Genomic DNA, 27970 nt, shown 5'->3' on the forward strand with positions numbered 1-27970 from the left:
CGCTGCTGCTCGGCTGACTTTGCTGCAGTTTTCCGTGGGCGCTACGCTGCCCCCTGTTGGATTGCCCCGCAGTTGCAGGCCGCTCTTTGCTGCCCAGCGCGCGCGTGTCTTTTTCTCTGCGCAATGCCTCGCGAAGAAGCGCAAGGAATGGCTGCGCGTGGCATGCACGCGTGCTTTCCTTTCTGCTTGCAAGGCCCGGCAACAAAAGGAGCTCTGGCTCAAAGACCGCCCGCCGTCGCCTCTTTCGCCCTAGGCTCGCCCACCCGTCGGCTACTTTGAGGTAGAGGCCGCACGCCGGGCCTGACGCGCGCAGCAAACGCAGTTTTACGGCCATCGCTTCTCGGCCTTTTGGCTAAGATCAAGTGTAGTATCTGTTCTTATCAGTTTAATATCTGATACGTCCCCTATCTGGGGACCAAATATTAAATTGATTTTTGGGACAGGGAGATGGAACAGGGGCTTGCCCCGTCCACTCCATGCATCCACCTGGTATTGCAGTGTTTCCAGGAGCGGTGCAGCTTCCCCCTTCCATGGGGGCGAGACCTCTGCTGAAAAATAGAATTCGCAATAGTGACGGCGCTGCTGCTCGGCTGACTTTGCTGCAGTTTTCCGTGGGCGCTACGCTGCCCCCTGTTGGTTTGCCCTGCAGTTGCAGGCCGCCCTTTGCTGCCCAGCGCCCGCGTGTCTTTTTTCCTGCGCAATGCCTCGCGCAGAAGCGCGAGGAATGGCTGCGCGTGGCATGCACGCGTGCTTTCCTTTCTGCTTGCAAGGCCCGGCAACAAAAGGAGCTCTGGCTCAAAGACCGCCCGCCGTCGCCTCTTTCGCCCTAGGCTCGCCCACCCGGCGGCTACTTTGAGGTAGAGGCCGCACGCCGGGCCTGACGCGCGCAGCAAACGCAGTTTTACGGCCATCGCTTCTCGGCCTTTTGGCTAAGATCAAGTGTAGTATCTGTTCTTATCAGTTTAATATCTGATACGTCCCCTATCTGGGGACCAAATATTAAATTGATTTTTGGGACAGGGAGATGGAACAGGGGCTTGCCCCGTCCACTCCATGCATCCACCTGGTATTGCAGTGTTTCCAGGAGCGGTGCAGCTTCCCCCTTCCATGGGGGCGAGACCTCTGCTGAAAAATAGAATTCGCAATAGTGACGGCGCTGCTGCTCGGCTGACTTTGCTGCAGTTTTCCGTGGGCGCTACGCTGCCCCCTGTTGGTTTGCCCTGCAGTTGCAGGCCGCCCTTTGCTGCCCAGCGCCCGCGTGTCTTTTTTCCTGCGCAATGCCTCGCGCAGAAGCGCGAGGAATGGCTGCGCGTGGCATGCACGCGTGCTTTCCTTTCTGCTTGCAAGGCCCGGCAACAAAAGGAGCTCTGGCTCAAAGACCGCCCGCCGTCGCCTCTTTCGCCCTAGGCTCGCCCACCCGGCGGCTACTTTGAGGTAGAGGCCGCACGCCGGGCCTGACGCGCGCAGCAAACGCAGTTTTACGGCCATCGCTTCTCGGCCTTTTGGCTAAGATCAAGTGTAGTATCTGTTCTTATCAGTTTAATATCTGATACGTCCCCTATCTGGGGACCAAATATTAAATTGATTTTTGGGACAAGGAGATGGAACAGGGGCTTGCCCCGTCCACTCCATGCATCCACCTGGTATTGCAGTGTTTCCAGGAGCGGTGCAGCTTCTCCCCTCCATGGGGGCGAGACCCCTGCTGAAAAATAGAATTCGCAATAGTGACGGCGCTGCTGCTCGGCTGACTTTGCTGCAGTTTTCCGTGGGCGCTACGCTGCCCCCTGTTGGATTGCCCCGCAGTTGCAGGCCGCCCTTTGCTGCCCAGCGCGCGCGTGTCTTTTTCTCTGCGCAATGCCTCGCGAAGAAGCGCAAGGAATGGCTGCGCGTGGCATGCACGCGTGCTTTCCTTTCTGCTTGCAAGGCCCGGCAACAAAAGGAGCTCTGGCTCAAAGACCGCCCGCCGTCGCCTCTTTCGCCCTAGGCTCGCCCACCCGGCGGCTACTTTGAGGTAGAGGCCGCACGCCGGGCCTGACGCGCGCAGCAAACGCAGTTTTACGGCCATCGCTTCTCGGCCTTTTGGCTAAGATCAAGTGTAGTATCTGTTCTTATCAGTTTAATATCTGATACGTCCCCTATCTGGGGACCAAATATTAAATTGATTTTTGGGACAGGGAGATGGAACAGGGGCTTGCCCCGTCCACTCCATGCATCCACCTGGTATTGCAGTGTTTCCAGGAGCGGTGCAGCTTCCCCCTTCCATGGGGGCGAGACCTCTGCTGAAAAATAGAATTCGCAATAGTGACGGCGCTGCTGCTCGGCTGACTTTGCTGCAGTTTTCCGTGGGCGCTACGCTGCCCCCTGTTGGTTTGCCCTGCAGTTGCAGGCCGCCCTTTGCTGCCCAGCGCCCGCGTGTCTTTTTTCCTGCGCAATGCCTCGCGCAGAAGCGCGAGGAATGGCTGCGCGTGGCATGCACGCGTGCTTTCCTTTCTGCTTGCAAGGCCCGGCAACAAAAGGAGCTCTGGCTCAAAGACCGCCCGCCGTCGCCTCTTTCGCCCTAGGCTCGCCCACCCGGCGGCTACTTTGAGGTAGAGGCCGCACGCCGGGCCTGACGCGCGCAGCAAACGCAGTTTTACGGCCATCGCTTCTCGGCCTTTTGGCTAAGATCAAGTGTAGTATCTGTTCTTATCAGTTTAATATCTGATACGTCCCCTATCTGGGGACCAAATATTAAATTGATTTTTGGGACAGGGAGATGGAACAGGGGCTTGCCCCGTCCACTCCATGCATCCACCTGGTATTGCAGTGTTTCCAGGAGCGGTGCAGCTTCCCCCTTCCATGGGGGCGAGACCTCTGCTGAAAAATAGAATTCGCAATAGTGACGGCGCTGCTGCTCGGCTGACTTTGCTGCAGTTTTCCGTGGGCGCTACGCTGCCCCCTGTTGGTTTGCCCTGCAGTTGCAGGCCGCCCTTTGCTGCCCAGCGCCCGCGTGTCTTTTTTCCTGCGCAATGCCTCGCGCAGAAGCGCGAGGAATGGCTGCGCGTGGCATGCACGCGTGCTTTCCTTTCTGCTTGCAAGGCCCGGCAACAAAAGGAGCTCTGGCTCAAAGACCGCCCGCCGTCGCCTCTTTCGCCCTAGGCTCGCCCACCCGGCGGCTACTTTGAGGTAGAGGCCGCACGCCGGGCCTGACGCGCGCAGCAAACGCAGTTTTACGGCCATCGCTTCTCGGCCTTTTGGCTAAGATCAAGTGTAGTATCTGTTCTTATCAGTTTAATATCTGATACGTCCCCTATCTGGGGACCAAATATTAAATTGATTTTTGGGACAAGGAGATGGAACAGGGGCTTGCCCCGTCCACTCCATGCATCCACCTGGTATTGCAGTGTTTCCAGGAGCGGTGCAGCTTCTCCCCTCCATGGGGGCGAGACCCCTGCTGAAAAATAGAATTCGCAATAGTGACGGCGCTGCTGCTCGGCTGACTTTGCTGCAGTTTTCCGTGGGCGCTACGCTGCCCCCTGTTGGATTGCCCCGCAGTTGCAGGCCGCCCTTTGCTGCCCAGCGCGCGCGTGTCTTTTTCTCTGCGCAATGCCTCGCGAAGAAGCGCAAGGAATGGCTGCGCGTGGCATGCACGCGTGCTTTCCTTTCTGCTTGCAAGGCCCGGCAACAAAAGGAGCTCTGGCTCAAAGACCGCCCGCCGTCGCCTCTTTCACCCTAGGCTCGCCCACCCGGCGGCTACTTTGAGGTAGAGGCCGCACGCCGGGCCTGACGCGCGCAGCAAACGCAGTTTTACGGCCATCGCTTCTCGGCCTTTTGGCTAAGATCAAGTGTAGTATCTGTTCTTATCAGTTTAATATCTGATCCGTCCCCTATCTGGGGACCAAATATTAAATTGATTTTTGGGACAGGGAGATGGAACAGGAGCTTGCCCCGTCCACTCCATGCATCCACCTGGTATTGCAGTGTTTCCAGGAGCGGTGCAGCTTCCCCCCTCCATGGGGGCGAGACCCCTGCTGAAAAATAGAATTCGCAATAGTGACGGCGCTGCTGCTCGGCTGACTTTGCTGCAGTTTTCCGTGGGCGCTACGCTGCCCCCTGTTGGATTGCCCCGCAGTTGCAGGCCGCTCTTTGCTGCCCAGCGCGCGCGTGTCTTTTTCTCTGCGCAATGCCTCGCGAAGAAGCGCAAGGAATGGCTGCGCGTGGCATGCACGCGTGCTTTCCTTTCTGCTTGCAAGGCCCGGCAACAAAAGGAGCTCTGGCTCAAAGACCGCCCGCCGTCGCCTCTTTCGCCCTAGGCTCGCCCACCCGTCGGCTACTTTGAGGTAGAGGCCGCACGCCGGGCCTGACGCGCGCAGCAAACGCAGTTTTACGGCCATCGCTTCTCGGCCTTTTGGCTAAGATCAAGTGTAGTATCTGTTCTTATCAGTTTAATATCTGATACGTCCCCTATCTGGGGACCAAATATTAAATTGATTTTTGGGACAGGGAGATGGAACAGGGGCTTGCCCCGTCCACTCCATGCATCCACCTGGTATTGCAGTGTTTCCAGGAGCGGTGCAGCTTCCCCCTTCCATGGGCGCGAGACCTCTGCTGAAAAATAGAATTCGCAATAGTGACGGCGCTGCTGCTCGGCTGACTTTGCTGCAGTTTTCCGTGGGCGCTACGCTGCCCCCTGTTGGTTTGCCCTGCAGTTGCAGGCCGCCCTTTGCTGCCCAGCGCCCGCGTGTCTTTTTTCCTGCGCAATGCCTCGCGCAGAAGCGCGAGGAATGGCTGCGCGTGGCATGCACGCGTGCTTTCCTTTCTGCTTGCAAGGCCCGGCAACAAAAGGAGCTCTGGCTCAAAGACCGCCCGCCGTCGCCTCTTTCGCCCTAGGCTCGCCCACCCGGCGGCTACTTTGAGGTAGAGGCCGCACGCCGGGCCTGACGCGCGCAGCAAACGCAGTTTTACGGCCATCGCTTCTCGGCCTTTTGGCTAAGATCAAGTGTAGTATCTGTTCTTATCAGTTTAATATCTGATACGTCCCCTATCTGGGGACCAAATATTAAATTGATTTTTGGGACAAGGAGATGGAACAGGGGCTTGCCCCGTCCACTCCATGCATCCACCTGGTATTGCAGTGTTTCCAGGAGCGGTGCAGCTTCTCCCCTCCATGGGGGCGAGACCCCTGCTGAAAAATAGAATTCGCAATAGTGACGGCGCTGCTGCTCGGCTGACTTTGCTGCAGTTTTCCGTGGGCGCTACGCTGCCCCCTGTTGGATTGCCCCGCAGTTGCAGGCCGCTCTTTGCTGCCCAGCGCGCGCGTGTCTTTTTCTCTGCGCAATGCCTCGCGAAGAAGCGCAAGGAATGGCTGCGCGTGGCATGCACGCGTGCTTTCCTTTCTGCTTGCAAGGCCCGGCAACAAAAGGAGCTCTGGCTCAAAGACCGCCCGCCGTCGCCTCTTTCGCCCTAGGCTCGCCCACCCGTCGGCTACTTTGAGGTAGAGGCCGCACGCCGGGCCTGACGCGCGCAGCAAACGCAGTTTTACGGCCATCGCTTCTCGGCCTTTTGGCTAAGATCAAGTGTAGTATCTGTTCTTATCAGTTTAATATCTGATCCGTCCCCTATCTGGGGACCAAATATTAAATTGATTTTTGGGACAGGGAGATGGAACAGGGGCTTGCCCCGTCCACTCCATGCATCCACCTGGTATTGCAGTGTTTCCAGGAGCGGTGCAGCTTCCCCCTTCCATGGGGGCGAGACCCCTGCTGAAAAATAGAATTCGCAATAGTGACGGCGCTGCTGCTCGGCTGACTTTGCTGCAGTTTTCCGTGGGCGCTACGCTGCCCCCTGTTGGATTGCCCCGCAGTTGCATGCCGCTCTTTGCTGCCCAGCGCGCGCGTGTCTTTTTCTCTGCGCAATGCCTCGCGAAGAAGCGCAAGGAATGGCTGCGCGTGGCATGCACGCGTGCTTTCCTTTCTGCTTGCAAGGCCCGGCAACAAAAGGAGCTCTGGCTCAAAGACCGCCCGCCGTTGCCTCTTTCGCCCTAGGCTCGCCCACCCGTCGGCTACTTTGAGGTAGAGGCCGCACGCCGGGCCTGACGCGCGCAGCAAACGCAGTTTTACGGCCATCGCTTCTCGGCCTTTTGGCTAAGATCAAGTGTAGTATCTGTTCTTATCAGTTTAATATCTGATCCGTCCCCTATCTGGGGACCAAATATTAAATTGATTTTTGGGACAGGGAGATGGAACAGGGGCTTGCCCCGTCCACTCCATGCATCCACCTGGTATTGCAGTGTTTCCAGGAGCGGTGCAGCTTCCCCCCTCCATGGGGGCGAGACCCCTGCTGAAAAATAGAATTCGCAATAGTGACGGCGCTGCTGCTCGGCTGACTTTGCTGCAGTTTTCCGTGGGCGCTACGCTGCCCCCTGTTGGATTGCCCCGCAGTTGCAGGCCGCTCTTTGCTGCCCAGCGCGCGCGTGTCTTTTTCTCTGCGCAATGCCTCGCGAAGAAGCGCAAGGAATGGCTGCGCGTGGCATGCACGCGTGCTTTCCTTTCTGCTTGCAAGGCCCGGCAACAAAAGGAGCTCTGGCTCAAAGACCGCCCGCCGTCGCCTCTTTCGCCCTAGGCTCGCCCACCCGTCGGCTACTTTGAGGTAGAGGCCGCACGCCGGGCCTGACGCGCGCAGCAAACGCAGTTTTACGGCCATCGCTTCTCGGCCTTTTGGCTAAGATCAAGTGTAGTATCTGTTCTTATCAGTTTAATATCTGATACGTCCCCTATCTGGGGACCAAATATTAAATTGATTTTTGGGACAGGGAGATGGAACAGGGGCTTGCCCCGTCCACTCCATGCATCCACCTGGTATTGCAGTGTTTCCAGGAGCGGTGCAGCTTCCCCCTTCCATGGGGGCGAGACCTCTGCTGAAAAATAGAATTCGCAATAGTGACGGCGCTGCTGCTCGGCTGACTTTGCTGCAGTTTTCCGTGGGCGCTACGCTGCCCCCTGTTGGTTTGCCCTGCAGTTGCAGGCCGCCCTTTGCTGCCCAGCGCCCGCGTGTCTTTTTTCCTGCGCAATGCCTCGCGCAGAAGCGCGAGGAATGGCTGCGCGTGGCATGCACGCGTGCTTTCCTTTCTGCTTGCAAGGCCCGGCAACAAAAGGAGCTCTGGCTCAAAGACCGCCCGCCGTCGCCTCTTTCGCCCTAGGCTCGCCCACCCGGCGGCTACTTTGAGGTAGAGGCCGCACGCCGGGCCTGACGCGCGCAGCAAACGCAGTTTTACGGCCATCGCTTCTCGGCCTTTTGGCTAAGATCAAGTGTAGTATCTGTTCTTATCAGTTTAATATCTGATACGTCCCCTATCTGGGGACCAAATATTAAATTGATTTTTGGGACAGGGAGATGGAACAGGGGCTTGCCCCGTCCACTCCATGCATCCACCTGGTATTGCAGTGTTTCCAGGAGCGGTGCAGCTTCCCCCTTCCATGGGGGCGAGACCTCTGCTGAAAAATAGAATTCGCAATAGTGACGGCGCTGCTGCTCGGCTGACTTTGCTGCAGTTTTCCGTGGGCGCTACGCTGCCCCCTGTTGGTTTGCCCTGCAGTTGCAGGCCGCCCTTTGCTGCCCAGCGCCCGCGTGTCTTTTTTCCTGCGCAATGCCTCGCGCAGAAGCGCGAGGAATGGCTGCGCGTGGCATGCACGCGTGCTTTCCTTTCTGCTTGCAAGGCCCGGCAACAAAAGGAGCTCTGGCTCAAAGACCGCCCGCCGTCGCCTCTTTCGCCCTAGGCTCGCCCACCCGGCGGCTACTTTGAGGTAGAGGCCGCACGCCGGGCCTGACGCGCGCAGCAAACGCAGTTTTACGGCCATCGCTTCTCGGCCTTTTGGCTAAGATCAAGTGTAGTATCTGTTCTTATCAGTTTAATATCTGATACGTCCCCTATCTGGGGACCAAATATTTAATTGATTTTTGGGACAAGGAGATGGAACAGGGGCTTGCCCCGTCCACTCCATGCATCCACCTGGTATTGCAGTGTTTCCAGGAGCGGTGCAGCTTCTCCCCTCCATGGGGGCGAGACCCCTGCTGAAAAATAGAATTCGCAATAGTGACGGCGCTGCTGCTCGGCTGACTTTGCTGCAGTTTTCCGTGGGCGCTACGCTGCCCGCTGTTGGATTGCCCCGCAGTTGCAGGCCGCCCTTTGCTGCCCAGCGCGCGCGTGTCTTTTTCTCTGCGCAATGCCTCGCGAAGAAGCGCAAGGAATGGCTGCGCGTGGCATGCACGCGTGCTTTCCTTTCTGCTTGCAAGGCCCGGCAACAAAAGGAGCTCTGGCTCAAAGACCGCCCGCCGTCGCCTCTTTCACCCTAGGCTCGCCCACCCGGCGGCTACTTTGAGGTAGAGGCCGCACGCCGGGCCTGACGCGCGCAGCAAACGCAGTTTTACGGCCATCGCTTCTCGGCCTTTTGGCTAAGATCAAGTGTAGTATCTGTTCTTATCAGTTTAATATCTGATCCGTCCCCTATCTGGGGACCAAATATTAAATTGATTTTTGGGACAGGGAGATGGAACAGGGGCTTGCCCCGTCCACTCCATGCATCCACCTGGTATTGCAGTGTTTCCAGGAGCGGTGCAGCTTCCCCCCTCCATGGGGGCGAGACCCCTGCTGAAAAATAGAATTCGCAATAGTGACGGCGCTGCTGCTCGGCTGACTTTGCTGCAGTTTTCCGTGGGCGCTATGCTGCCCCCTGTTGGATTGCCCTGCAGTTGCAGGCCGCCCTTTGCTGCCCAGCGCCCGCGTGTCTTTTTTCCTGCGCAATGCCTCGCGCAGAAGCGCGAGGAATGGCTGCGCGTGGCATGCACGTGTGCTTTCCTTTCTGCTTGCAAGGCCCGGCAACAAAAGGAGCTCTGGCTCAAAGACCGCCCGCCGTCGCCTCTTTCGCCCTAGGCTCGCCCACCCGGCGGCTACTTTGAGGGAGAGGCCGCACGCCGGGCCTGACGCGCGCAGCAAACGCAGTTTTACGGCCATCGCTTCTCGGCCTTTTGGCTAAGATCAAGTGTAGTATCTGTTCTTATCAGTTTAATATCTGATACGTCCCCTATCTGGGGACCAAATATTAAATAGATTTTTGGGACAAGGAGATGGAACAGGGGCTTGCCCCGTCCACTCCATGCATCCACCTGGTATTGCAGTGTTTCCAGGAGCGGTGCAGCTTCTCCCCTCCATGGGGGCGAGACCCCTGCTGAAAAATAGAATTCGCAATAGGGACGGCGCTGCTGCTCGGCTGACTTTGCTGCAGTTTTCCGTGGGCGCTACGCTGCCCCCTGTTGGATTGCCCCGCAGTTGCAGGCCGCCCTTTGCTGCCCAGCGCGCGCGTGTCTTTTTCTCTGCGCAATGCCTCGCGAAGAAGCGCAAGGAATGGCTGCGCGTGGCATGCACGCGTGCTTTCCTTTCTGCTTGCAAGGCCCGGCAACAAAAGGAGCTCTGGCTCAAAGACCGCCCGCCGTCGCCTCTTTCACCCTAGGCTCGCCCACCCGGCGGCTACTTTGAGGTAGAGGCCGCACGCCGGGCCTGACGCGCGCAGCAAACGCAGTTTTACGGCCATCGCTTCTCGGCCTTTTGGCTAAGATCAAGTGTAGTATCTGTTCTTATCAGTTTAATATCTGATCCGTCCCCTATCTGGGGACCAAATATTAAATTGATTTTTGGGACAGGGAGATGGAACAGGGGCTTGCCCCGTCCACTCCATGCATCCACCTGGTATTGCAGTGTTTCCAGGAGCGGTGCAGCTTCCCCCCTCCATGGGGGCGAGACCCCTGCTGAAAAATAGAATTCGCAATAGTGACGGCGCTGCTGCTCGGCTGACTTTGCTGCAGTTTTCCGTGGGCGCTATGCTGCCCCCTGTTGGATTGCCCCGCAGTTGCAGGCCGCCCTTTGCTGCCCAGCGCGCGCGTGTCTTTTTCTCTGCGCAATGCCTCGCGAAGAAGCGCGAGGAATGGCTGCGCGTGGCATGCACGCGTGCTTTCCTTTCTGCTTGCAAGGCCCGGCAACAAAAGGAGCTCTGGCTCAAAGACCGCCCGCCGTCGCCTCTTTCGCCCTAGGCTCGCCCACCCGGCGGCTACTTTGAGGTAGAGGCCGCACGCCGGGCCTGACGCGCGCAGCAAACGCAGTTTTACGGCCATCGCTTCTCGGCCTTTTGGCTAAGATCAAGTGTAGTATCTGTTCTTATCAGTTTAATATCTGATCCGTCCCCTATCTGGGGACCAAATATTAAATTGATTTTTGGGACAGGGAGATGGAACAGGGGCTTGCCCCGTCCACTCCATGCATCCACCTGGTATTGCAGTGTTTCCAGGAGCGGTGCAGCTTCCCCCCTCCATGGGGGCGAGACCCCTGCTGAAAAATAGAATTCGCAATAGTGACGGCGTTGCTGCTCGGCTGACTTTGCTGCAGTTTTCCGTGGGCGCTACGCTGCCCCCTGTTGGATTGCCCCACAGTTGCAGGCCGCCCTTTGCTGCCCAGCGCGCGCGTGTCTTTTTCTCTGCGCAATGCCTCGCGAAGAAGCGCGAGGAATGGCTGCGCGTGGCATGCACGCGTGCTTTCCTTTCTGCTTGCAAGGCCCGGCAACAAAAGGAGCTCTGGCTCAAAGACCGCCCGCCGTCGCCTCTTTCGCCCTAGGCTCGCCCACCCGGCGGCTACTTTGAGGTAGAGGCCGCACGCCGGGCCTGACGCGCGCAGCAAACGCAGTTTTACGGCCATCGCTTCTCGGCCTTTTGGCTAAGATCAAGTGTAGTATCTGTTCTTATCAGTTTAATATCTGATACGTCCCCTATCTGGGGACCAAATATTAAATTGATTTTTGGGACAAGGAGATGGAACAGGGGCTTGCCCCGTCCACTCCATGCATCCACCTGGTATTGCAGTGTTTCCAGGAGCGGTGCAGCTTCTCCCCTCCATGGGGGCGAGACCCCTGCTGAAAAATAGAATTCGCAATAGTGACGGCGCCGCTGCTCGGCTGACTTTGCTGCAGTTTTCCGTGGGCGCTACGCTGCTCCCTGTTGGATTGCCCCGCAGTTGCAGGCCGCCCTTTGCTGCCCAGCGCGCGCGTGTCTTTTTTCCTGCGCAATGCCTCGCGCAGAAGCGCGAGGAATGGCTGCGAGTGGCATGCACGCGTGCTTTCCTTTCTGCTTGCAAGGCCCGGCAACAAAAGGAGCTCTGGCTCAAAGACCGCCCGCCGTCGCCTCTTTCGCCCTAGGCTCGCCCACCCGGCGGCTGCTTTGAGGTAGAGGCCGCACGCCGGGCCTGACGCGCGCAGCAAACGCAGTTTTACGGCCATCGCTTCTCGGCCTTTTGGCTAAGATCAAGTGTAGTATCTGTTCTTATCAGTTTAATATCTGATACGTCCCCTATCTGGGGACCAAATATTAAAATGATTTTTGGGACAGGGAGATGGAACAGGGGCTTGCCCCGTCCACTCCATGCATCCACCTGGTATTGCAGTGTTTCCAGGAGCGGTGCAGCTTCCCCCTTCCATGGGGGCGAGACCTCTGCTGAAAAATAGAATTCGCAATAGTGACGGCGCTGCTGCTCGGCTGACTTTGCTGCAGTTTTCCGTGGGCGCTACGCTGCCCCCTGTTGGTTTGCCCTGCAGTTGCAGGCCGCCCTTTGCTGCCCAGCGCCCGCGTGTCTTTTTTCCTGCGCAATGCCTCGCGCAGAAGCGCGAGGAATGGCTGCGCGTGGCATGCACGTGTGCTTTCCTTTCTGCTTGCAAGGCCCGGCAACAAAAGGAGCTCTGGCTCAAAGACCGCCCGCCGTCGCCTCTTTCGCCCTAGGCTCGCCCACCCGGCGGCTACTTTGAGGGAGAGGCCGCACGCCGGGCCTGACGCGCGCAGCAAACGCAGTTTTACGGCCATCGCTTCTCCGGCTTTTGGCTAAGATCAAGTGTAGTATCTGTTCTTATCAGTTTAATATCTGATACGTCCCCTATCTGGGGACCAAATATTAAATTGATTTTTGGGACAAGGAGATGGAACAGGGGCTTGCCCCGTCCACTCCATGCATCCACCTGGTATTGCAGTGTTTCCAGGAGCGGTGCAGCTTCTCCCCTCCATGGGGGCGAGACCCCTGCTGAAAAATAGAATTCGCAATAGTGACGGCGCTGCTGCTCGGCTGACTTTGCTGCAGTTTTCCGTGGGCGCTACGCTGCCCCCTGTTGGATTGCCGCGCAGTTGCAGGCCGCCCTTTGCTGCCCAGCGCGCGCGTGTCTTTTTCTCTGCGCAATGCCTCGCGAAGAAGCGCAAGGAATGGCTGCGCGTGGCATGCACGCGTGCTTTCCTTTCTGCTTGCAAGGCCCGGCAACAAAAGGAGCTCTGGCTCAAAGACCGCCCGCCGTCGCCTCTTTCACCCTAGGCTCGCCCACCCGGCGGCTACTTTGAGGTAGAGGCCGCACGCCGGGCCTGACGCGCGCAGCAAACGCAGTTTTACGGCCATCGCTTCTCGGCCTTTTGGCTAAGATCAAGTGTAGTATCTGTTCTTATCAGTTTAATATCTGATACGTTCCCTATCTGGGGACCAAATATTAAATTGATTTTTGGGACAGGGAGATGGAATAGGGGCTTGCCCCGTCCACTCCATGCATCCACCTGGTATTGCAGTGTTTCCAGGAGCGGTGCAGCTTCCCCCTTCCATGGGGGCGAGACCTCTGCTGAAAAATAGAATTCGCAATAGTGACGGCGCTGCTGCTCGGCTGACTTTGCTGCAGTTTTCCGTGGGCGCTACGCTGCCCCCTGTTGGATTGCCCCGCAGTTGCAGGCCGCCCTTTGCTGCCCAGCGCGCGCGTGTCTTTTTTCCTGCGCAATGCCTCGCGCAGAAGCGCGAGGAATGGCTGCGCGTGGCATGCACGCGTGCTTTCCTTTCTGCTTGCAAGGCCCGGCAACAAAAGGAGCTCTGGCTCAAAGACCGCCCGCCGTCGCCTCTTTCGCCCTAGGCTCGCCCACCCGGCGGCTACTTTGAGGTAGAGGCCGCACGCCGGGCCTGACGCGCGCAGCAAACGCAGTTTTACGGCCATCGCTTCTCGGCCTTTTGGCTAAGATCAAGTGTAGTATCTGTTCTTATCAGTTTAATATCTGATACGTCCCCTATCTGGGGACCAAATATTAAATTGATTTTTGGGACAAGGAGATGGAACAGGGGCTTGCCCCGTCCACTCCATGCATCCACCTGGTATTGCAGTGTTTCCAGGAGCGGTGCAGCTTCTCCCCTCCATGGGGGCGAGACCCCTGCTGAAAAATAGAATTCGCAATAGTGACGGCGCCGCTGCTCGGCTGACTTTGCTGCAGTTTTCCGTGGGCGCTACGCTGCTCTCTGTTGGATTGCCCCGCAGTTGCAGGCCGCCCTTTGCTGCCCAGCGCGCGCGTGTCTTTTTTCCTGCGCAATGCCTCGCGCAGAAGCGCGAGGAATGGCTGCGAGTGGCATGCACGCGTGCTTTCCTTTCTGCTTGCAAGGCCCGGCAACAAAAGGAGCTCTGGCTCAAAGACCGCCCGCCGTCGCCTCTTTCGCCCTAGGCTCGCCCACCCGGCGGCTGCTTTGAGGTAGAGGCCGCACGCCGGGCCTGACGCGCGCAGCAAACGCAGTTTTACGGCCATCGCTTCTCGGCCTTTTGGCTAAGATCAAGTGTAGTATCTGTTCTTATCAGTTTAATATCTGATACGTTCCCTATCTGGGGACCAAATATTAAATTGATTTTTGGGACAGGGAGATGGAATAGGGGCTTGCCCCGTCCACTCCATGCATCCACCTGGTATTGCAGTGTTTCCAGGAGCGGTGCAGCTTCCCCCTTCCATGGGGGCGAGACCTCTGCTGAAAAATAGAATTCGCAATAGTGACGGCGCTGCTGCTCGGCTGACTTTGCTGCAGTTTTCCGTGGGCGCTACGCTGCCCCCTGTTGGATTGCCCCGCAGTTGCAGGCCGCCCTTTGCTGCCCAGCGCGCGCGTGTCTTTTTTCCTGCGCAATGCCTCGCGCAGAAGCGCGAGGAATGGCTGCGCGTGGCATGCACGCGTGCTTTCCTTTCTGCTTGCAAGGCCCGGCAACAAAAGGAGCTCTGGCTCAAAGACCGCCCGCCGTCGCCTCTTTCGCCCTAGGCTCGCCCACCCGGCGGCTACTTTGAGGTAGAGGCCGCACGCCGGGCCTGACGCGCGCAGCAAACGCAGTTTTACGGCCATCGCTTCTCGGCCTTTTGGCTAAGATCAAGTGTAGTATCTGTTCTTATCAGTGCTTATTTGATTGAGAAGAGACCATGATCATTGCCTTTTGATCCTGGGGAAGCTTTGAGTAAAATGGCTATAACCAATTTTCGAGCTTCGGGCCAGGGAGTGCGCAACACCGTTCGGGTGGTCGTGAAGGACAAGGAAGGAGATGCACCGGTCGATCGCACCTTCTTCATCAAGAAAATTCTCTTCGATTGCTGCGGATTTCAAGCCACGGACGTCTTCTGCCTGCAGGATTTCCCCAGCAGTGGATACTTCGACGTGACGTTCCGGAGCGTGGCGGGATGCATCAAGTTCCTGAAGGCGTTCAAGGAGAAAGGGGACCGGGCGCCACTGTCGATCCTCACAGCGGAGCCGCTCTTCACGCTTCCGTCACAACGGGACCGGGTGGTGACGATTCACCTCTACAACCCCCATGTTCCGGTGGTGGATGTACTCACCTTTCTCGCCAGGTACGTCGAGGTGGCCGGCAGCAGCACTGATGTCAAGGACCCCTTTGGGATCTGGACCAGCAAGCGGCAGGTCAAGGTGACCTTGAAGGTAGATCCCAGTGGAGCCATCATCCACCCTCCCTCCAGCTTCGCTATCGGGGGAAGTCGAGGCTTTTTGGTCTACGCTGGGCAGCACAGAGTTTGCCGCACCTGTGGCAAATCTGGTCACATGGCAGCCAACTGCAGCACGGTTGTTTGCAAGAACTGCAAGGAGGAAGGCCATCAGACCAAGGACTGTAAGCAGACTAAGTGTTGCAACTTGTGCAGTGCGGCAGGCCATCTCTACAAGACCTACCCCAAACGTTGCCTCAGCTATGCTCAGGCGGCAAGGTCCAAGGAAAGGCCGGGAGAAGGTTCGACGAAGGCGTCCGCTATTCGAAAGGAGACCAGCAACCTTCTGCGCGGTGAGGAACTTCAACCTGAAAAGGAAGGGGAGGCAGCTGAAACCAACGACCCAGCACCTACCCAACGCCCGGAAACCCCTCCTACACAGACAGAATCAATGGAGGAGGAGGCAGCAGATGGACAAACAGGTCAGTGGCAAGTGGTCCAGAGGAAAACCACAAAGAAAAAACATCCCAAAGCCACCACCCAAACCAGTGGCAAGAGGAGGCTCTCTTCTGAATCAGACTGCAACAACTCCTCTTCACTGGACGGGGAAATGCTGGAACGACAGCCCCTTCAAAAGAGGCGGCAGAACTCCGAGATGGATGATAAAGCATCCCAGCCCCCGGGCACTGGAAGCTGTGATGGGCCCGGCGTGCCCCAACCCCAATTCCCCACACGTAACGACGTGGCCAACGCATCTCAGCTCCGGGACACCGGGAGCAAAGACACGTCTGGCGCACCTGAGCTCCGGGAGACCGGGAGCTGTGATATTTTCGAGGAGGAACAGATGGAAGCAGCTGAGGACAACCCAATCCTCTCTGCCTACAAGACCCCCCCGATGTCACCCGAGCGGCACAAACCCTGCATGAAAAATCAGGAGGGGTTTCTGAGCCCAACCAACGTGAAACTGCTTGCGCATACGATGGGTATGCAGGAACATCCCGAAGGGGAAGGACTGGGACTAGCGAGGACAAATGGTATGGGAAGCAACAACTAATTTTTAGTTAAAAATGGGTGTAAGAATTGCTTCCATTAATGTGCGTAGCATTAAATCGACTACGCGATGTGTTTCAACCTTGGATTACCTTGCCAAGGTCAAAGCTGACCTACTGTTTCTGCAGGAGTGTGGAATACCACACCTCAGCACCTACAGGCAGTGGTCGCGATGGTGGTCCCACGGGCCATCGATCTGGTCGGGGGGTAATGACTGCCGTTCCTCCGGCCTGGGTATTCTGCTGCGGGGAGGTAACTTCACCATCTCCGAAGTTAAGGAGGTGGTGGGCGGCCGCCTCCTCGTAGCAGACGTGATGTACAACAACGCTCCGCTCCGGTTGATCAACGTGTACGCCCCGGTACAACGCAGCGAGCGGCTGACCGTCTTCCAGCAGCTCCCACTGCTGCTGGCGACGTCCAGGCCGGTCATCCTAGGCGGTGACTTCAACTGCATCATCGATGCGGCTGGACGATCCGGCAGTGACGACAGCAAACTGGACGCTACGTCCAGATTCCTAGTAGAAACAGTTAAGGATGCCAAACTGCACGACGTCTTCAGCAAACCTGCAGACGGAGCGCAGCGCAGATACACATGGTCAAGATCGGACGGGTCTGCCCTTTCCAGGATTGACTTCCTGTTTGTGTCCCGTGCTGTCACGGTCGGATCCACCGACGTCAAGCCGGTGTTCTTCTCCGACCACTGCCTCTTACTGGCCGACTGTCACTTACAGGACGACCAGCGGGTTGGCAGAGGGACGTGGAAGCTCAATGCGACACTGCTGACCCTAGAGAACGTTGAGGAACTCAAAAGGGATTACAAAGGTTGGAGGACCGTGAAACCCCTCTTTGAGTCTCCAGTTCACTGGTGGGAAGCGATTAAGGAGAACATCAAGAGGTTCTTCATCCACAAAGGTGTTCAGAAGGCGAGAGAGAGACAGAGGGAACTGTCCCGACTCCAGAAAACTATGCAAAATCTACTCCGGTTGCAGTCAATGGGGGTCGAGGTCAAGGAGGACCTCCAAGAGGTGAAGAGCCAGCAGGCCTCGCTCTTTGCCAAGGAGGCCTCCAAGATCATCTTCCGGTCCAGAGTCCGCTCCATCGAGCAGGATGAGACGTGCTCGCGTTACTTCTTCCAAAAGGTACACAGAGAGAGCTCTGTTATCAGCAGCCTGAAGGAAGAAGATGGCTCGGTAACGTCTTCGCAGTCCGACATACTAAGGATCAGCAAATCCTTTTGTGCTGGGTTGTATGACGCGAAGCCCACAGACAGCAGAGCCTCCCAGTCCTTCCTGTCATCTATCACAGAGGTCTTAGATGACAGCAGGAGGGAGGGACTGGACAAGCCGCTAACTCTGGACGAGCTGACAAAGGCCGTCGAGTCTTTCGAGGCGAGTAAAACTCCTGGGAGCGACGGCTTACCGGTCGAGTTGTACTCGGCCCTGTGGGACTGGGTCGGCCCGGACCTGCTGGACGTATACGAGAGTATGCTCCTGGCCGGTAGCATGTCAGAATCCATGAGGAAAGGCATCATCACCCTCATTTACAAGCAGAAGGGGGAGAGGGTAGAAATCAGAAATTGGCGGCCCATCTCACTGCTTAATGTTGATTACAAGATTCTGTCCAAAGTCATAGCCAGTCGAGTCAAGTCTGCTCTGGAGCTGGTGATTCACCCCGATCAGACCTGTACTGTACCCGGCAGGAAGATCTCTGATAGCCTCGCGCTTCTCAGGGATACGATCGCCTACGTACGGGACAGGGGGGTGGACACCTGCCTCATCAGCCTGGACCAGGAGAAGGCTTTTGACAGGATATCGCACAGCTACATGATGGACGTGCTTTCCAAAATGGGGTTTGGGGAGGGAATCTGCAATTGGATCCAACTGCTCTACACAAACATCAGTAGCGCAGTGTCAATCAACGGGTGGGAATCTGAAAGTTTCCCGATCAAATCTGGAGTCAGACAGGGCTGTCCTCTGTCCCCGGTCTTGTTTGTTTGCTGTATTGAACCCTTTGCTGAGTCTATTAGGAAGGATGCGAGCATAAGAGGGGTGACAATCCCAGGCAGCGGAGGCACTCAGGTCAAAACCTCCCTGTACATGGATGACGTGGCCGTCTTCTGCTCGGATCCGCTGTCCGTGCGCAGACTGATGAGCATCTGCGACCAGTTCGAACTGGCCTCGGGAGCCAAAGTTAACCACGGCAAGAGCGAGGCCATGTTCTTTGGCAACTTGGCTGACCGATCCTTTGTCCCCTTCACCGTCAGGTCAGATTACCTGAAGGTGCTGGGGAAATGGTTCGGAAGTGCCGGGGCGTGCACCAAAACATGGGAGGAGCGAGTAGCAAAGGTACGACAAAAGTTGGGCATGTGGGGGCAGCGATCTCTCTCCATTGTGGGTAAGAACCTGGTCATCAGGTGCGAGGCGCTCACTTTGTTGCTCTACGTGGCGCAGGTCTGGCCCATACCCCACTCCTGCGCCGTAGCAGTCACCCGAGCCATTTTCCGCTTCGTCTGGGGATCTAAAATGGACCGGGTCCGGAGGGACACGATGTTCAAATCTCTGGACAAGGGCGGGAAAAATGTACCCAACGTGGCCCTCATCCTGATGACCACCTTCGTGTGCGGCTGCATCAAGCTATGTGTCGATCCCCAGTACGCAAACTCCAAGTGTCACTACGTGCTGAGGTTCTATCTGTCCCCGGTGTTGCGAAGGATGGGCCTGGTCACATTGCCGCGGAACGCACCATGCAGTTGGGCGGCGCCGTACCACCTATCCTTCGTGGAGCAGTTTCTGCGGAAAAACACCTTTGACCACCGGTCCATCAGGCAGTGGTCTGCACGGAATGTCCTCAAGGCCCTACGGGAAAAGGAAACGGTGGATCCTGTCGGAGGGTTCCCCGAGCAGACCGTCAAAGTCATTTGGCGGAATGCCTCATCACCAGAACTTTCAAACAAGCACCAAGACGTAGCTTGGCTGGTGGTGAGAAGGGCCCTCCCCGTCAGATCCTTCATGAACACCCGAAGTCTCGCCCCCTCCGCACAGTGCCCCCGCGTTGGCTGTGGTGGGGAAGAGACGGTCGCCCACCTCCTCCTGGAATGTGCCTTTGCAAAGCAGGTGTGGAAAGAGATGCAGTGGTTTTTGTCAAGGTTCATCCCAAGCAGCTCTGTAACACAGGAGTCTGTGCTCTACGGGCTGTTCCCAGGGACGCACACCGAGACAAACATCAACTGCTGCTGGAGGACTATCAATTCGGTGAAAGACGCCCTTTGGTCTGCCCGAAACCTGCTGATCTTCCAGCGCAAAGAGTTGTCCACCACCGAATGTTGCAGACTGGCACATTCCAAGGTCCAGGACTACGTGCTGAGGGACGCACTAAAGCTTGGGGCAGCCGCAGCAAAGGCTCAATGGGGAAAGACCACAGTGTAAGGTTCCCCCACCAAGCTGGACTGAGGGGCTGGATCCATGGGAAACCCCTCGAACTGTTTCGTTAATATTCTCAATTGCTGTAAATGTAAAACTGTAATTGACATGACAATTGTGAAACGGAAGGGTTGGGAAGAAACTCATGACAGTATTGAAGGAAACTGATCTCCCTTGCAATGTTTGTATTTTTTGGTGCTGTTTGGAAACTGTTTGGCAATGTAATTTTTACAGATTTTTATGAATAAAGTATATTTTGGAAATAAAAAAAAAAAAAAAAATCTGTTCTTATCAGTTTAATATCTGATACGTCCCCTATCTGGGGACCAAATATTAAATTGATTTTTGGGACAAGGAGATGGAACAGGGGCTTGCCCCGTCCACTCCATGCATCCACCTGGTATTGCAGTGTTTCCAGGAGCGGTGCAGCTTCTCCCCTCCATGGGGGCGAGACCCCTGCTGAAAAATAGAATTCGCAATAGTGACGGCGCCGCTGCTCGGCTGACTTTGCTGCAGTTTTCCGTGGGCGCTACGCTGCTCCCTGTTGGATTGCCCCGCAGTTGCAGGCCGCCCTTTGCTGCCCAGCGCGCGCGTGTCTTTTTTCCTGCGCAATGCCTCGCGCAGAAGCGCGAGGAATGGCTGCGAGTGGCATGCACGCGTGCTTTCCTTTCTGCTTGCAAGGCCCGGCAACAAAAGGAGCTCTGGCTCAAAGACCGCCCGCCGTCGCCTCTTTCGCCCTAGGCTCGCCCACCCGGCGGCTGCTTTGAGGTAGAGGCCGCACGCCGGGCCTGACGCGCGCAGCAAACGCAGTTTTACGGCCATCGCTTCTCGGCCTTTTGGCTAAGATCAAGTGTAGTATCTGTTCTTATCAGTTTAATATCTGATACGTTCCCTATCTGGGGACCAAATATTAAATTGATTTTTGGGACAGGGAGATGGAATAGGGGCTTGCCCCGTCCACTCCATGCATCCACCTGGTATTGCAGTGTTTCCAGGAGCGGTGCAGCTTCCCCCTTCCATGGGGGCGAGACCTCTGCTGAAAAATAGAATTCGCAATAGTGACGGCGCTGCTGCTCGGCTGACTTTGCTGCAGTTTTCCGTGGGCGCTACGCTGCCCCCTGTTGGATTGCCCCGCAGTTGCAGGCCGCCCTTTGCTGCCCAGCGCGCGCGTGTCTTTTTTCCTGCGCAATGCCTCGCGCAGAAGCGCGAGGAATGGCTGCGCGTGGCATGCACGCGTGCTTTCCTTTCTGCTTGCAAGGCCCGGCAACAAAAGGAGCTCTGGCTCAAAGACCGCCCGCCGTCGCCTCTTTCGCCCTAGGCTCGCCCACCCGGCGGCTACTTTGAGGTAGAGGCCGCACGCCGGGCCTGACGCGCGCAGCAAACGCAGTTTTACGGCCATCGCTTCTCGGCCTTTTGGCTAAGATCAAGTGTAGTATCTGTTCTTATCAGTTTAATATCTGATACGTCCCCTATCTGGGGACCAAATATTAAATTGATTTTTGGGACAAGGAGATGGAACAGGGGCTTGCCCCGTCCACTCCATGCATCCACCTGGTATTGCAGTGTTTCCAGGAGCGGTGCAGCTTCTCCCCTCCATGGGGGCGAGACCCCTGCTGAAAAATAGAATTCGCAATAGTGACGGCGCCGCTGCTCGGCTGACTTTGCTGCAGTTTTCCGTGGGCGCTACGCTGCTCCCTGTTGGATTGCCCCGCAGTTGCAGGCCGCCCTTTGCTGCCCAGCGCGCGCGTGTCTTTTTTCCTGCGCAATGCCTCGCGCAGAAGCGCGAGGAATGGCTGCGAGTGGCATGCACGCGTGCTTTCCTTTCTGCTTGCAAGGCCCGGCAACAAAAGGAGCTCTGGCTCAAAGACCGCCCGCCGTCGCCTCTTTCGCCCTAGGCTCGCCCACCCGGCGGCTGCTTTGAGGTAGAGGCCGCACGCCGGGCCTGACGCGCGCAGCAAACGCAGTTTTACGGCCATCGCTTCTCGGCCTTTTGGCTAAGATCAAGTGTAGTATCTGTTCTTATCAGTTTAATATCTGATACGTTCCCTATCTGGGGACCAAATATTAAATTGATTTTTGGGACAGGGAGATGGAATAGGGGCTTGCCCCGTCCACTCCATGCATCCACCTGGTATTGCAGTGTTTCCAGGAGCGGTGCAGCTTCTCCCCTCCATGGGGGCGAGACCCCTGCTGAAAAATAGAATTCGCAATAGTGACGGCGCCGCTGCTCGGCTGACTTTGCTGCAGTTTTCCGTGGGCGCTACGCTGCCCCCTGTTGGATTGCCCCGCAGTTGCAGGCCGCCCTTTGCTGCCCAGCGCGCGCGTGTCTTTTTTCCTGCGCAATGCCTCGCGCAGAAGCGCGAGGAATGGCTGCGCGTGGCATGCACGCGTGCTTTCCTTTCTGCTTGCAAGGCCCGGCAACAAAAGGAGCTCTGGCTCAAAGACCGCCCGCCGTCGCCTCTTTCGCCCTAGGCTCGCCCACCCGGCGGCTACTTTGAGGTAGAGGCCGCACGCCGGGCCTGACGCGCGCAGCAAACGCAGTTTTACGGCCATCGCTTCTCGGCCTTTTGGCTAAGATCAAGTGTAGTATCTGTTCTTATCAGTTTAATATCTGATACGTCCCCTATCTGGGGACCAAATATTAAATTGATTTTTGGGACAAGGAGATGGAACAGGGGCTTGCCCCGTCCACTCCATGCATCCACCTGGTATTGCAGTGTTTCCAGGAGCGGTGCAGCTTCTCCCCTCCATGGGGGCGAGACCCCTGCTGAAAAATAGAATTCGCAATAGTGACGGCGCCGCTGCTCGGCTGACTTTGCTGCAGTTTTCCGTGGGCGCTACGCTGCCCCCTGTTGGATTGCCCCGCAGTTGCAGGCCGCCCTTTGCTGCCCAGCGCGCGCGTGTCTTTTTTCCTGCGCAATGCCTCGCGCAGAAGCGCGAGGAATGGCTGCGAGTGGCATGCACGCGTGCTTTCCTTTCTGCTTGCAAGGCCCGGCAACAAAAGGAGCTCTGGCTCAAAGACCGCCCGCCGTCGCCTCTTTCGCCCTAGGCTCGCCCACCCGGCGGCTACTTTGAGGTAGAGGCCGCACGCCGGGCCTGACGCGCGCAGCAAACGCTGTTTTACGGCCATCGCTTCTCGGCCTTTTGGCTAAGATCAAGTGTAGTATCTGTTCTTATCAGTTTAATATCTGATACGTCCCCTATCTGGGGACCAAATATTAAATTGATTTTTGGGACAGGGAGATGGAACAGGGGCTTGCCCCGTCCACTCCATGCATCCACCTGGTATTGCAGTGTTTCCAGGAGCGGTGCAGCTTCTCCCCTCCATGGGGGCGAGACCCCTGCTGAAAAATAGAATTCGCAATAGTGACGGCGCCGCTGCTCGGCTGACTTTGCTGCAGTTTTCCGTGGGCGCTACGCTGCCCCCTGTTGGATTGCCCCGCAGTTGCAGGCCGCCCTTTGCTGCCCAGCGCGCGCGTGTCTTTTTTCCTGCGCAATGCCTCGCGCAGAAGCGCGAGGAATGGCTGCGCGTGGCATGCACGCGTGCTTTCCTTTCTGCTTGCAAGGCCCGGCAACAAAAGGAGCTCTGGCTCAAAGACCGCCCGCCGTCGCCTCTTTCGCCCTAGGCTCGCCCACCCGGCGGCTACTTTGAGGTAGAGGCCGCACGCCGGGCCTGACGCGCGCAGCAAACGCAGTTTTACGGCCATCGCTTCTCGGCCTTTTGGCTAAGATCAAGTGTAGTATCTGTTCTTATCAGTTTAATATCTGATACGTCCCCTATCTGGGGACCAAATATTAAATTGATTTTTGGGACAGGGAGATGGAACAGGGGCTTGCCCCGTCCACTCCATGCATCCACCTGGTATTGCAGTGTTTCCAGGAGCGGTGCAGCTTCCCCCCTCCATGGGGGCGAGACCCCTGCTGAAAAATAGAATTCGCAATAGTGACGGCGCTGCTGCTCGGCTGACTTTGCTGCAGTTTTCCGTGGGCGCTACGCTGCCCCCTGTTGGATTGCCCCACAGTTGCAGGCCGCCCTTTGCTGCCCAGCGCGCGCGTGTCTTTTTCTCTGCGCAATGCCTCGCGAAGAAGCGCAAGGAATGGCTGCGCGTGGCATGCACGCGTGCTTTCCTTTCTGCTTGCAAGGCCCGGCAACAAAAGGAGCTCTGGCTCAAAGACCGCCCGCCGTCGCCTCTTTCGCCCTAGGCTCGCCCACCCGGCGGCTACTTTGAGGTAGAGGCCGCACGCCGGGCCTGACGCGCGCAGCAAACGCAGTTTTACGGCCATCGCTTCTCGGCCTTTTGGCTAAGATCAAGTGTAGTATCTGTTCTTATCAGTTTAATATCTGATACGTCCCCTATCTGGGGACCAAATATTAAATTGATTTTTGGGACAAGGAGATGGAACAGGGGCTTGCCCCGTCCACTCCATGCATCCACCTGGTATTGCAGTGTTTCCAGGAGCGGTGCAGCTTCTCCCCTCCATGGGGGCGAGACCCCTGCTGAAAAATAGAATTCGCAATAGTGACGGCGCCGCTGCTCGGCTGACTTTGCTGCAGTTTTCCGTGGGCGCTACGCTGCCCCCTGTTGGATTGCCCCGCAGTTGCAGGCCGCCCTTTGCTGCCCAGCGCGCGCGTGTCTTTTTTCCTGCGCAATGCCTCGCGCAGAAGCGCGAGGAATGGCTGCGAGTGGCATGCACGCGTGCTTTCCTTTCTGCTTGCAAGGCCCGGCAACAAAAGGAGCTCTGGCTCAAAGACCGCCCGCCGTCGCCTCTTTCGCCCTAGGCTCGCCCACCCGGCGGCTACTTTGAGGTAGAGGCCGCACGCCGGGCCTGACGCGCGCAGCAAACGCTGTTTTACGGCCATCGCTTCTCGGCCTTTTGGCTAAGATCAAGTGTAGTATCTGTTCTTATCAGTTTAATATCTGATACGTCCCCTATCTGGGGACCAAATATTAAATTGATTTTTGGGACAGGGAGATGGAACAGGGGCTTGCCCCGTCCACTCCATGCATCCACCTGGTATTGCAGTGTTTCCAGGAGCGGTGCAGCTTCTCCCCTCCATGGGGGCGAGACCCCTGCTGAAAAATAGAATTCGCAATAGTGACGGCGCCGCTGCTCGGCTGACTTTGCTGCAGTTTTCCGTGGGCGCTACGCTGCCCCCTGTTGGATTGCCCCGCAGTTGCAGGCCGCCCTTTGCTGCCCAGCGCGCGCGTGTCTTTTTTCCTGCGCAATGCCTCGCGCAGAAGCGCGAGGAATGGCTGCGCGTGGCATGCACGCGTGCTTTCCTTTCTGCTTGCAAGGCCCGGCAACAAAAGGAGCTCTGGCTCAAAGACCGCCCGCCGTCGCCTCTTTCGCCCTAGGCTCGCCCACCCGGCGGCTACTTTGAGGTAGAGGCCGCACGCCGGGCCTGACGCGCGCAGCAAACGCAGTTTTACGGCCATCGCTTCTCGGCCTTTTGGCTAAGATCAAGTGTAGTATCTGTTCTTATCAGTTTAATATCTGATACGTCCCCTATCTGGGGACCAAATATTAAATTGATTTTTGGGACAGGGAGATGGAACAGGGGCTTGCCCCGTCCACTCCATGCATCCACCTGGTATTGCAGTGTTTCCAGGAGCGGTGCAGCTTCCCCCCTCCATGGGGGCGAGACCCCTGCTGAAAAATAGAATTCGCAATAGTGACGGCGCTGCTGCTCGGCTGACTTTGCTGCAGTTTTCCGTGGGCGCTACGCTGCCCCCTGTTGGATTGCCCCACAGTTGCAGGCCGCCCTTTGCTGCCCAGCGCGCGCGTGTCTTTTTCTCTGCGCAATGCCTCGCGAAGAAGCGCAAGGAATGGCTGCGCGTGGCATGCACGCGTGCTTTCCTTTCTGCTTGCAAGGCCCGGCAACAAAAGGAGCTCTGGCTCAAAGACCGCCCGCCGTCGCCTCTTTCGCCCTAGGCTCGCCCACCCGGCGGCTACTTTGAGGTAGAGGCCGCACGCCGGGCCTGACGCGCGCAGCAAACGCAGTTTTACGGCCATCGCTTCTCGGCCTTTTGGCTAAGATCAAGTGTAGTATCTGTTCTTATCAGTTTAATATCTGATACGTCCCCTATCTGGGGACCAAATATTAAATTGATTTTTGGGACAGGGAGATGGAACAGGGGCTTGCCCCGTCCACTCCATGCATCCACCTGGTATTGCAGTGTTTCCAGGAGCGGTGCAGCTTCCCCCCTCCATGGGGGCGAGACCCCTGCTGAAAAATAGAATTCGCAATAGTGACGGCGCTGCTGCTCGGCTGACTTTGCTGCAGTTTTCCGTGGGCACTACGCTGCCCCCTGTTGGATTGCCCCACAGTTGCAGGCCGCCCTTTGCTGCCCAGCGCGCGCGTGTCTTTTTCTCTGCGCAATGCCTCGCGAAGAAGCGCAAGGAATGGCTGCGCGTGGCATGCACGCGTGCTTTCCTTTCTGCTTGCAAGGCCCGGCAACAAAAGGAGCTCTGGCTCAAAGACCGCCCGCCGTCGCCTCTTTCGCCCTAGGCTCGCCCACCCGGCGGCTACTTTGAGGTAGAGGCCGCACGCCGGGCCTGACGCGCGCAGCAAACGCAGTTTTACGGCCATCGCTTCTCGGCCTTTTGGCTAAGATCAAGTGTAGTATCTGTTCTTATCAGTTTAATATCTGATACGTCCCCTATCTGGGGACCAAATATTAAATTGATTTTTGGGACAGGGAGATGGAACAGGGGCTTGCCCCGTCCACTCCATGCATCCACCTGGTATTGCAGTGTTTCCAGGAGCGGTGCAGCTTCCCCCTTCCATGGGGGCGAGACCTCTGCTGAAAAATAGAATTCGCAATAGTGACGGCGCTGCTGCTCGGCTGACTTTGCTGCAGTTTTCCGTGGGCGCTACGCTGCCCCCTGTTGGATTGCCCCACAGTTGCAGGCCGCCCTTTGCTGCCCAGCGCGCGCGTGTCTTTTTCTCTGCGCAATGCCTCGCGAAGAAGCGCGAGGAATGGCTGCGCGTGGCATGCACGCGTGCTTTCCTTTCTGCTTGCAAGGCCCGGCAACAAAAGGAGCTCTGGCTCAAAGACCGCCCGCCGTCGCCTCTTTCGCCCTAGGCTCGCCCACCCGGCGGCTGCTTTGAGGTAGAGGAAGCACGCCGGGCCTGACGCGCGCAGCAAACGCAGTTTTACGGCCATCGCTTCTCGGCCTTTTGGCTAAGATCAAGTGTAGTATCTGTTCTTATCAGTTTAATATCTGATACGTCCCCTATCTGGGGACCAAATATTAAATTGATTTTTGGGACAGGGAGATGGAACAGGGGCTTGCCCCGTCCACTCCATGCATCCACCTGGTATTGCAGTGTTTCCAGGAGCGGTGCAGCTTCCCCCCTCCATGGGGGCGAGACCCCTGCTGAAAAATAGAATTCGCAATAGTGACGGCGCTGCTGCTCGGCTGACTTTGCTGCAGTTTTCCGTGGGCGCTACGCTGCCCCCTGTTGGATTGCCCCGCAGTTGCAGGCCGCCCTTTGCTGCCCAGCGCACGCGTGTCTTTTTCTCTGCGCAATGCCTCGCGAAGAAGCGCGAGGAATGGCTGCGCGTGGCATGCACGCGTGCTTTCCTTTCTGCTTGCAAGGCCCGGCAACAAAAGGAGCTCTGGCTCAAAGACCGCCCGCCGTCGCCTCTTTCGCCCTAGGCTCGCCCACCCGGCGGCTACTTTGAGGTAGAGGCCGCACGCCGGGCCTGACGCGCGCAGCAAACGCAGTTTTACGGCCATCGCTTCTCGGCCTTTTGGCTAAGATCAAGTGTAGTATCTGTTCTTATCAGTTTAATATCTGATACGTCCCCTATCTGGGGACCAAATATTAAATTGATTTTTGGGACAGGGAGATGGAACAGGGGCTTGCCCCGTCCACTCCATGCATCCACCTGGTATTGCAGTGTTTCCAGGAGCGGTGCAGCTTCCCCCTTCCATGGGGGCGAGACCTCTGCTGAAAAATAGAATTCGCAATAGTGACGGCGCTGCTGCTCGGCTGACTTTGCTGCAGATTTCCGTGGGCGCTACGCTGCCCCCGGTTGGATTGCCCCGCAGTTGCAGGCCGCCCTTTGCTGCCCAGCGCGCGCGTGTCTTTTTTCCTGCGCAATGCCTCGCGCAGAAGCGCAAGGAATGGCTGCGCGTGGCATGCACGCGTGCTTTCCTTTCTGCTTGCAAGGCCCGGCAACAAAAGGAGCTCTGGCTCAAAGACCGCCCGCCGTCGCCTCTTTCGCCCTAGGCTCGCCCACCCGGCGGCTACTTTGAGGTAGAGGCCGCACGCCGGGCCTGACGCGCGCAGCAAACGCAGTTTTACGGCCATCGCTTCTCGGCCTTTTGGCTAAGATCAAGTGTAGTATCTGTTCTTATCAGTTTAATATCTGATACGTCCCCTATCTGGGGACCAAATATTAAATTGATTTTTGGGACAGGGAGATGGAACAGGGGCTTGCCCCGTCCACTCCATGCATCCACCTGGTATTGCAGTGTTTCCAGGAGCGGTGCAGCATCCCCCCTCCATGGGGTCGAGACCCCTACTGAAAAATAGAATTCGCAATAGTGACGGCGCTGCTGCTCGGCTGACTTTGCTGCAGTTTTCCGTGGGCGCTACGCTGCCCCCTGTTGGATTGCCCCGCAGTTGCAGGCCGCCCTTTGCTGCCCAGCGCGCGCGTGTCTTTTTTCCTGCGCAATGCCTCGCGCAGAAGCGCAAGGAATGGCTGCGCGTGGCATGC

The 27970-nt window shown here is 57.4% G+C and overlaps 39 non-coding genes and 1 pseudogene across 39 annotated transcripts; all 40 read left to right on the forward strand.

Annotated features, from left to right (window-relative positions):
• Nucleotides 1–332: 332 nt before the first annotated feature.
• LOC137354859 (U2 spliceosomal RNA) lies at nucleotides 333–523 on the forward strand. The gene has a single exon (XR_010970511.1). It is a non-coding gene; the product is annotated as a U2 spliceosomal RNA (small nuclear RNA).
• Nucleotides 524–909: 386 nt separating this feature from the next.
• LOC137354863 (U2 spliceosomal RNA) lies at nucleotides 910–1100 on the forward strand. Its single transcript, XR_010970514.1, has one exon. It is a non-coding gene; the product is annotated as a U2 spliceosomal RNA (small nuclear RNA).
• Nucleotides 1101–1486: 386 nt separating this feature from the next.
• Nucleotides 1487–1677, forward strand: LOC137353856 (U2 spliceosomal RNA). Its single transcript, XR_010970008.1, has one exon. It is a non-coding gene; the product is annotated as a U2 spliceosomal RNA (small nuclear RNA).
• A 386-nt stretch (nucleotides 1678–2063) lies between these two features.
• On the forward strand, nucleotides 2064–2254 carry LOC137354864 (U2 spliceosomal RNA). Its single transcript, XR_010970515.1, has one exon. It is a non-coding gene; the product is annotated as a U2 spliceosomal RNA (small nuclear RNA).
• A 386-nt stretch (nucleotides 2255–2640) lies between these two features.
• LOC137354865 (U2 spliceosomal RNA) lies at nucleotides 2641–2831 on the forward strand. Its single transcript, XR_010970516.1, has one exon. It is a non-coding gene; the product is annotated as a U2 spliceosomal RNA (small nuclear RNA).
• A 386-nt stretch (nucleotides 2832–3217) lies between these two features.
• Nucleotides 3218–3408, forward strand: LOC137353867 (U2 spliceosomal RNA). The gene has a single exon (XR_010970019.1). It is a non-coding gene; the product is annotated as a U2 spliceosomal RNA (small nuclear RNA).
• Nucleotides 3409–3794: 386 nt separating this feature from the next.
• Nucleotides 3795–3985, forward strand: LOC137354086 (U2 spliceosomal RNA). The gene has a single exon (XR_010970235.1). It is a non-coding gene; the product is annotated as a U2 spliceosomal RNA (small nuclear RNA).
• Nucleotides 3986–4371: 386 nt separating this feature from the next.
• On the forward strand, nucleotides 4372–4562 carry LOC137354866 (U2 spliceosomal RNA). The gene has a single exon (XR_010970517.1). It is a non-coding gene; the product is annotated as a U2 spliceosomal RNA (small nuclear RNA).
• Nucleotides 4563–4948: 386 nt separating this feature from the next.
• On the forward strand, nucleotides 4949–5139 carry LOC137353878 (U2 spliceosomal RNA). Its single transcript, XR_010970030.1, has one exon. It is a non-coding gene; the product is annotated as a U2 spliceosomal RNA (small nuclear RNA).
• A 386-nt stretch (nucleotides 5140–5525) lies between these two features.
• On the forward strand, nucleotides 5526–5716 carry LOC137353975 (U2 spliceosomal RNA). The gene has a single exon (XR_010970125.1). It is a non-coding gene; the product is annotated as a U2 spliceosomal RNA (small nuclear RNA).
• A 386-nt stretch (nucleotides 5717–6102) lies between these two features.
• On the forward strand, nucleotides 6103–6293 carry LOC137353976 (U2 spliceosomal RNA). Its single transcript, XR_010970126.1, has one exon. It is a non-coding gene; the product is annotated as a U2 spliceosomal RNA (small nuclear RNA).
• A 386-nt stretch (nucleotides 6294–6679) lies between these two features.
• Nucleotides 6680–6870, forward strand: LOC137354868 (U2 spliceosomal RNA). The gene has a single exon (XR_010970519.1). It is a non-coding gene; the product is annotated as a U2 spliceosomal RNA (small nuclear RNA).
• Nucleotides 6871–7256: 386 nt separating this feature from the next.
• LOC137354869 (U2 spliceosomal RNA) lies at nucleotides 7257–7447 on the forward strand. The gene has a single exon (XR_010970520.1). It is a non-coding gene; the product is annotated as a U2 spliceosomal RNA (small nuclear RNA).
• Nucleotides 7448–7833: 386 nt separating this feature from the next.
• LOC137353721 (U2 spliceosomal RNA) lies at nucleotides 7834–8024 on the forward strand. The gene has a single exon (XR_010969874.1). It is a non-coding gene; the product is annotated as a U2 spliceosomal RNA (small nuclear RNA).
• Nucleotides 8025–8410: 386 nt separating this feature from the next.
• Nucleotides 8411–8601, forward strand: LOC137353977 (U2 spliceosomal RNA). The gene has a single exon (XR_010970127.1). It is a non-coding gene; the product is annotated as a U2 spliceosomal RNA (small nuclear RNA).
• A 386-nt stretch (nucleotides 8602–8987) lies between these two features.
• LOC137355080 (U2 spliceosomal RNA) lies at nucleotides 8988–9178 on the forward strand. Its single transcript, XR_010970725.1, has one exon. It is a non-coding gene; the product is annotated as a U2 spliceosomal RNA (small nuclear RNA).
• Nucleotides 9179–9564: 386 nt separating this feature from the next.
• Nucleotides 9565–9755, forward strand: LOC137353978 (U2 spliceosomal RNA). The gene has a single exon (XR_010970128.1). It is a non-coding gene; the product is annotated as a U2 spliceosomal RNA (small nuclear RNA).
• Nucleotides 9756–10141: 386 nt separating this feature from the next.
• Nucleotides 10142–10332, forward strand: LOC137353979 (U2 spliceosomal RNA). The gene has a single exon (XR_010970129.1). It is a non-coding gene; the product is annotated as a U2 spliceosomal RNA (small nuclear RNA).
• Nucleotides 10333–10718: 386 nt separating this feature from the next.
• On the forward strand, nucleotides 10719–10909 carry LOC137353891 (U2 spliceosomal RNA). The gene has a single exon (XR_010970042.1). It is a non-coding gene; the product is annotated as a U2 spliceosomal RNA (small nuclear RNA).
• Nucleotides 10910–11295: 386 nt separating this feature from the next.
• LOC137355117 (U2 spliceosomal RNA) lies at nucleotides 11296–11486 on the forward strand. The gene has a single exon (XR_010970757.1). It is a non-coding gene; the product is annotated as a U2 spliceosomal RNA (small nuclear RNA).
• Nucleotides 11487–11872: 386 nt separating this feature from the next.
• On the forward strand, nucleotides 11873–12063 carry LOC137354098 (U2 spliceosomal RNA). The gene has a single exon (XR_010970247.1). It is a non-coding gene; the product is annotated as a U2 spliceosomal RNA (small nuclear RNA).
• Nucleotides 12064–12449: 386 nt separating this feature from the next.
• Nucleotides 12450–12640, forward strand: LOC137355244 (U2 spliceosomal RNA). The gene has a single exon (XR_010970878.1). It is a non-coding gene; the product is annotated as a U2 spliceosomal RNA (small nuclear RNA).
• Nucleotides 12641–13026: 386 nt separating this feature from the next.
• On the forward strand, nucleotides 13027–13217 carry LOC137353903 (U2 spliceosomal RNA). Its single transcript, XR_010970053.1, has one exon. It is a non-coding gene; the product is annotated as a U2 spliceosomal RNA (small nuclear RNA).
• Nucleotides 13218–13603: 386 nt separating this feature from the next.
• LOC137355245 (U2 spliceosomal RNA) lies at nucleotides 13604–13794 on the forward strand. Its single transcript, XR_010970879.1, has one exon. It is a non-coding gene; the product is annotated as a U2 spliceosomal RNA (small nuclear RNA).
• Nucleotides 13795–14180: 386 nt separating this feature from the next.
• Nucleotides 14181–14289, forward strand: LOC137354638 (U2 spliceosomal RNA; annotated as a pseudogene).
• A 5200-nt stretch (nucleotides 14290–19489) lies between these two features.
• LOC137354266 (U2 spliceosomal RNA) lies at nucleotides 19490–19672 on the forward strand. Its single transcript, XR_010970335.1, has one exon. It is a non-coding gene; the product is annotated as a U2 spliceosomal RNA (small nuclear RNA).
• A 386-nt stretch (nucleotides 19673–20058) lies between these two features.
• Nucleotides 20059–20249, forward strand: LOC137355246 (U2 spliceosomal RNA). Its single transcript, XR_010970880.1, has one exon. It is a non-coding gene; the product is annotated as a U2 spliceosomal RNA (small nuclear RNA).
• Nucleotides 20250–20635: 386 nt separating this feature from the next.
• LOC137353914 (U2 spliceosomal RNA) lies at nucleotides 20636–20826 on the forward strand. Its single transcript, XR_010970064.1, has one exon. It is a non-coding gene; the product is annotated as a U2 spliceosomal RNA (small nuclear RNA).
• A 386-nt stretch (nucleotides 20827–21212) lies between these two features.
• On the forward strand, nucleotides 21213–21403 carry LOC137355112 (U2 spliceosomal RNA). Its single transcript, XR_010970752.1, has one exon. It is a non-coding gene; the product is annotated as a U2 spliceosomal RNA (small nuclear RNA).
• Nucleotides 21404–21789: 386 nt separating this feature from the next.
• LOC137353925 (U2 spliceosomal RNA) lies at nucleotides 21790–21980 on the forward strand. Its single transcript, XR_010970075.1, has one exon. It is a non-coding gene; the product is annotated as a U2 spliceosomal RNA (small nuclear RNA).
• A 386-nt stretch (nucleotides 21981–22366) lies between these two features.
• LOC137354059 (U2 spliceosomal RNA) lies at nucleotides 22367–22557 on the forward strand. Its single transcript, XR_010970208.1, has one exon. It is a non-coding gene; the product is annotated as a U2 spliceosomal RNA (small nuclear RNA).
• A 386-nt stretch (nucleotides 22558–22943) lies between these two features.
• On the forward strand, nucleotides 22944–23134 carry LOC137354870 (U2 spliceosomal RNA). The gene has a single exon (XR_010970521.1). It is a non-coding gene; the product is annotated as a U2 spliceosomal RNA (small nuclear RNA).
• A 386-nt stretch (nucleotides 23135–23520) lies between these two features.
• Nucleotides 23521–23711, forward strand: LOC137353936 (U2 spliceosomal RNA). The gene has a single exon (XR_010970086.1). It is a non-coding gene; the product is annotated as a U2 spliceosomal RNA (small nuclear RNA).
• A 386-nt stretch (nucleotides 23712–24097) lies between these two features.
• On the forward strand, nucleotides 24098–24288 carry LOC137354070 (U2 spliceosomal RNA). Its single transcript, XR_010970219.1, has one exon. It is a non-coding gene; the product is annotated as a U2 spliceosomal RNA (small nuclear RNA).
• Nucleotides 24289–24674: 386 nt separating this feature from the next.
• LOC137354871 (U2 spliceosomal RNA) lies at nucleotides 24675–24865 on the forward strand. The gene has a single exon (XR_010970522.1). It is a non-coding gene; the product is annotated as a U2 spliceosomal RNA (small nuclear RNA).
• A 386-nt stretch (nucleotides 24866–25251) lies between these two features.
• On the forward strand, nucleotides 25252–25442 carry LOC137354872 (U2 spliceosomal RNA). The gene has a single exon (XR_010970523.1). It is a non-coding gene; the product is annotated as a U2 spliceosomal RNA (small nuclear RNA).
• A 386-nt stretch (nucleotides 25443–25828) lies between these two features.
• On the forward strand, nucleotides 25829–26019 carry LOC137354873 (U2 spliceosomal RNA). The gene has a single exon (XR_010970524.1). It is a non-coding gene; the product is annotated as a U2 spliceosomal RNA (small nuclear RNA).
• A 386-nt stretch (nucleotides 26020–26405) lies between these two features.
• LOC137354874 (U2 spliceosomal RNA) lies at nucleotides 26406–26596 on the forward strand. Its single transcript, XR_010970525.1, has one exon. It is a non-coding gene; the product is annotated as a U2 spliceosomal RNA (small nuclear RNA).
• A 386-nt stretch (nucleotides 26597–26982) lies between these two features.
• LOC137354875 (U2 spliceosomal RNA) lies at nucleotides 26983–27173 on the forward strand. Its single transcript, XR_010970526.1, has one exon. It is a non-coding gene; the product is annotated as a U2 spliceosomal RNA (small nuclear RNA).
• Nucleotides 27174–27559: 386 nt separating this feature from the next.
• LOC137355110 (U2 spliceosomal RNA) lies at nucleotides 27560–27750 on the forward strand. Its single transcript, XR_010970750.1, has one exon. It is a non-coding gene; the product is annotated as a U2 spliceosomal RNA (small nuclear RNA).
• The last annotated feature ends 220 nt before the right edge of the window (nucleotides 27751–27970 follow it).

The sequence above is a fragment of the Heterodontus francisci genome, chromosome 41 (genome assembly GCF_036365525.1).
Source record: "Heterodontus francisci isolate sHetFra1 chromosome 41, sHetFra1.hap1, whole genome shotgun sequence".
Classification (NCBI taxonomy): Eukaryota; Metazoa; Chordata; class Chondrichthyes; order Heterodontiformes; family Heterodontidae; genus Heterodontus; species Heterodontus francisci.